We start from the raw sequence: 6,000 nt of genomic DNA, 5'->3' as shown, positions 1-6,000 counted from the left end.
GTTGGTGGACGGCACCCCTCAAACATTGCAGAATTTAAGTCGTTTTCAGCAGAAGAGTGGGCCAAACTTCCAGTAGAAAGGTACAGCAAGCTTTTCCACACATTTTATTTCGATTTCAACTTATTTTATAAGAAATTGGGAATGATTTAAGAAGTGCAAGTGTGCCAAATATATTTGGTTGCAATTCTACCTCAACACAAGCAGGACAAAAGTAGGTAGTTAAAAGTAGGCTACCAACATTGCAAGGCATAATTTGCCTTATTTTAGCACTGTCCACAGTCTTTGTATCTCAATATGCAAGTTTGCATTTACATCATCAGAAACAGTTGCTTTTTGTGTCATGATTAAAACCACATTTAGCGTTTCGTTCAACATGTCCTGCAACGCAATCATGTTTTGCGTGAATGGAAACTGCTATGAAATGCATTGCAGTCTTTTTGCATTTTTTTTTAATTATTAACGGTTGCTCATTAGTATATTTTGCTATGTAACTACTGTGTAATAAAAAAGTGCCATGTATGTAAAAAGACTACAGGGGACCAATAAAAAGTAAAAAAATGTCTTAACAATAATATTGATTGGCTCAATAAAAAAACACTGTCTGTGTTTGGACAGCCCTGACAGCTAAACATGCCAGTTATTCACTGAACAACTCAAGTGCATTCTCTAACAAAGAGCGAGGGAGGAAACGGATGAGTGCAGTTAGGAAGTGTGAGAGAGGACGAGTGTCTTGAAAGAGTGTGTGATATATACTGAACAAAAATATAAAGGCAACATGTAAAGTGTTGGTCCCATGTTTCATTAGCTGAAATAAAAGATCCCAGAAATGTTCCATAAGTACAAAAAGCTTATTTCTCTCAAATTTTGTGCACGAATTTGTTTATGTCCCTGTTAGTGAGCATTTCTCCTTTGCCAAGATAAGGCGTGGCATATCAAGAAGCTGAATAAACAGCATCATAATTACACAGGTGCACCTTGTGCTGGGGACAATAAAAGGCCACTTTGTCACACAACACAATGCCACAGATGTCTTGAGGGAGAAATTGAGGGAGCCTACAATTGGCGTGCCGACTGCAGAAATGTCCAACGGAGCTGTTGCCAGAGATTTGAATGTTAATTTCTCCACCATTAGCCGCCTCCAATGTCGTTTCAGAGAATTTGGCAGTACATCCAACCAGCCGCAGAACCGCAGGCCACGTGTAACCACACCAGCCTAGGACCTCCACATCTGGCTTCTTCACCTGCGGGATCATCTGAGGAAGGGGGGTGCTGAGGAGTATTTCTGTCTGTAATAAAGCCCTTTTTTGAAGGAAAAACTCATTCTGATTGGCTGGACCTGGCTCCCCTGTGGGTGGGCCTAGCTCCCAAGTGGGTGGGCCTATGCACGCCCAGGCCAACCTATGGCTGCACCCAAGATTCTTGACAAACTTGCATGCTAAAATGAAAAACAATACACTTCCAAACCAAAATATAGCATAGAGCATAGGCATTTATAAACTGAGTAGTTTGGATCCTGGATTCTGATTGGCTAAAACAGCATCGCAGCCATGTGTATATGAGACGATATACCACAGGTATGATGCAAAAATAGTTGTTTTAAGTGTCACTATGCATACCACGGCAAATGACAAGAGAAAAGCAATAAGGCTTCGATTAACACATTATTTCCCCTTGCTTGTAGCCTAGCATTTGGTTTGCAACAGCGGGGGGTTGTATAAACCTTGTTGTCTGCCTCTCCGACCTCGGCAACAATGTTGCAATGTAGAAATGTGATCTCCCCTGGCTGTAGCCTACCATAAAGAGTGAAGGATGTCCTGGTGAGACAGCAGCTTGTCTGACCAGACCCAGGCAAAATAATGCATCAGCATTATTATTATAGAAATATCCGAAGAAAAGTCCAGATAAAACAGCTAAAACTAACAAAAATGAAGCTAGTTTGCTGTCATTTTATCTGCAAAAGCTATCTAACAAGTCAATGGCTAGCTAGCAAGTGACAGAACGTAAGCCCACAGATGAAAGGTTAGCCAGACTGGATAAGCAACCATTCTTGGATTGCATAGAAACCAGATTTTTGTTCTGAATATTTGAAATAGTATACATGTATTTATCAAAATACATTTTCTTATGAAAATACGTAACTCATTGTTTTAATATGTTGGTAACCGGTCTATAAAACCCTCATGGGGTTTGTGGTAAATGGCTAATATACAACTCCGCTTCGCATCGTGCATAAGAAGAAAGCCTGTGGGATATTGGCCAAATAACACACAAGAATGCCAGTCACAATGGAATAATCTTGCCTTGATAGGAATGACCCCAATAAAAAAACCCTGATGAAGCAGCCACACTTGAAATATAGTCCAAATGATTTCAGACTTTTTAGTGTGGTTGCAACATTTCAGATATGCTTTCGCAAAACAAAATCCATAGGTTGTGTTTACGAAAGTCTTAGGTGACATTAGAATACCCCAAAAATATAAATTTCAAATAATACACGAGCATTTTCATTATTTTAAGTTACTGTGTAAAAAAAAAAAAAAAAAAAAAAAATGTATTGTTCATTTCTATTTGTGATAGTGCATTTGTTTCAACTATGAAAGAGAAAGCATATGTGTTGGAATGCAGTGACGGCTTCTTTTGTAAAGTCAACTAAATAAATCTAAACACCAAGACACTTGGTCAGCCAGATGGGGGGGTCAAATGATGAAAGCACCAGTAGTCAAAACCTTCATTATAAGCGCCAAGTGTGCTTGATAAATTGCGAAAATCAGTACAAAAGCAATAATGGCATTATAATGAATATAAGTGTTGATATGACAGACAAAAAAAACGATCAATTATTGTCAGCTCGTGCTTGCATGGTGTGCGTCTTCCCGCAACAGCATCAGTTGGAGCTTGTCCGTGTCACATAACAAAAGCTGGCGAGCGCTTCGCTAATCTAGTTTCTTTGCTTGAGATGTAGGGCCTGCTCTCTGTGACGTTTGCGCTGATAGTCGGCCTGTAGCATTGTCACCGGATTGTTCTATCCTATCCAAACAGTGCGGGATTCTTCTATCCTCTCTCACCGTCTCGTTTGGGGGTGGCGTGGACACCTACTCAGTGTTCTGGCTTTTTTTTGTGCTTAGGCCTTGGAGGTGTAGGGTTCAGGTTGAGGCTCAGAATCAGATGAATTACTCATTAGAGATGTCATGATACATTTCTTACCCACCATCAGTCGATTTCGTTCCGATTTTGCAGTCTTCTTGCACTGTCAAATACACACTATCACTGTGTACTCCAAGTAGGCCAGAGTAGACTGATAAGACGGCTTGGATTCGGTGGACTGATATAAATTAGGGTACATACCATTTTGAGATTGTAATTGGAATAGATCAATACAATAGAATGGCCTGCCCTGTTCTGGTAATTACATAATTGTGCATTGTTCGCATGCACTCGCTCATCAACTCACCCTTTCTCCCCCATCATACTGTTTGTGATAAGATTTTAACAAAGACAGTTTGTTACAAAGACTTATTCAGGAAAAGTCAAGGAAGGAGGTGGAAAAGACAAAAAAATGTTAGAGTAATTAAGTTTTCTATTATTCATGAGCAGATGACTTATTTAGCGGTTGTTATTTAGCCTAATTGCAGCCTAAGACTTACCAACCGGTACATACGGTAGCTACTTTTAATAGGCCTATTTAAGACAAAATGTGGGGAAAGTCTGCAGTATAGCAGCATTTCATTGTAGTAAAGGATGACGCCAAAAAAGTGGAATGCAAACTCTGGAAACAGCGGTTTGCTTACCTTAGTTTGACCATGACTATGACATACCACGTTTAGCCACAGTTAGCCTGCTTTGTTTTTCCTGTTGCATGCTAAAACATTGACAGGTTTGTTGTCAAGAAGCGTTTCAAATGAAACCACTCTGCCATATTACACGGTTAAGTGTTTACATTATCTTTTGCATAGATTTGATCAAATACATTTTTACATGGATAATAAAAGAAAGCCAAAGGCTTTAAAACAAATGCTTATTTCTTGAGTGATGATGTAGAAACCCTTGAATCAGTGACATGACATATATATTTTATTTATTTATTTAACTAGGCAAGGAACAGTGGCCTAGGAACAGTGGGTTAACTGCCTTGGTCAGGGGCAGAACGACAGATTTTTACCTTGTCAGCTCGGGGATTTGATCTAGCAACCTTTCGGTTACTGGCCCAACGCTCTAACCACTAGGCTACCTGCCACCCCTACACTCTAACCACTAGGCTACCTGCCCGCCATGTCAATGAGTTATTTTCATATCCCAATGACAGAGATACGGTGTCTCTGAGCGTGTGCGTGTAAGATAACAGAGGGAGACTCGTCACATCAGTGTGTGTGTGTAAAATGTACCACTGATTTTAGGGAGCATCCTCAGGGTGTGTGGTCAGCAGGAGTTGCAGGCAAAGCTGATCTCCTTTGAATAACAGGCATGTGTTGAAGCCAGTGTGTTTAGCTGAAGAAGCTTCCTCATAATCCCTCAGCCATTCCTTTCCTCCACACACACACACACACACAGCTGTCCTGACACGCCCCTCTTAGCAGGCCTCAGATCAGCCCTGGTACATCGTGGGAGGGCTCCCTGAGCTAAAGTACATGCCCTATGGATCCATGATCCATAAGTTACCGTATGGCTACAGAACTTGTCCTAGTAAATACATTGTCTATATATTACCTAACTTGCCCTATAGATTGATTATCTTTTTTCTACCATATAGCAACAGCTAAATGTTGATGGATTTTGATGACTCTGCCCTAGACCACTCTCTATGCTCTTGTCACTGTGCCTTTAGTCATTGGGCTTCCTTGAGTCCCTTCTGGTAACTCAAGCCAACAGCGCTCTCTAGTGGAGATCAGAGGACTAACACAGGGGGACAGTCCTGCAGTTGTCTGTATGGGCTTCACTAGTTACCAGAGCCACAAAGTCAGAAGGCCCGCCTACTCGACCAATCAGAAGAGGGAGTGTGATGACGCATATGTCAGCTCAGAGGCCTGCCTACCCGACCAATCAGATGAGGGAGTGTGATGACTTGTATTCCGGTCCGCAGGAAACACCTAACTTTCAAAATGAAATATCTCAAGTTCAAGTTTGAGGTCTAAATAACTAAATACATTCGGGAAAAATAATGTGCAATGTCACTAAAATTCAGAACATTGAGAAAGGACAAAAGTTTTGGGTAAAAGGGTAAGTTGTGTTTTCTTTTTTAGATAACTAGTAGCTAACTTTTGCTACTCTTATCTAAAATGAGCTAGCAAGTATAAGGGATTCCATTCCAAGTACAGAAGAGTTCTTCTATTCGATAGAGCAACGTTGTTAGTTTCCCTACAAGCCTTTCACTCTAATAGTAACATGCACTATTCTTGACCTTCAACAGATGTACAGCCTTTGGCAGGAAAAAAAATTCAGTTGAGACAGTAAAAGTCTACCCATTTAAATTGTGTTCCATTTTTAAGACAAAGACATATGAATCTCACCAGATGAAAGACAAACAAAAACCAACGAGAAATGTGCTGCTGGAATGAACGAGGCTGTAAGTTCAAAGACAGATCACTGTCATTTTATACCATACACTTTGACAACATTATTTTACATTTGAATAATGTTGAAGTACTAACTTTACAATGGAATGTTCCTCAATAAGATTGAAGAAGATGGGGACTTCAAATGGGTGTCCCAACTCTGTGGTCAATAAAGATCCCATGGGGCGGGGTGCTTATTGTCCTGTTTTAACTGCATACGTTTTATCAAACTGTAAAAAAGTCAAACGAAGTGACTTTGCTGTGGGATTGGCCAATAAAATAAATACAAATAAAAGAGTATGGAAGTGGGGTTAGGGTGGTGAGTTTCTCCTTACACTTTGAAGAGCTTTGGGTGTCTAGAAATGTAAGTTCAATCAATTATTATTATGACATGTTTTGCCATCGTCCAGACCGTGCCTCGGTAGAGACGGAAACTGGTGCAAAATACCAA

Source organism: Salvelinus sp. IW2-2015, linkage group LG4q.1:29, assembly GCF_002910315.2.
Source record: "Salvelinus sp. IW2-2015 linkage group LG4q.1:29, ASM291031v2, whole genome shotgun sequence".
Lineage (NCBI taxonomy): Eukaryota > Metazoa > Chordata > Actinopteri > Salmoniformes > Salmonidae > Salvelinus > Salvelinus sp. IW2-2015.
This window is presented reverse-complemented; position numbering follows the sequence as displayed.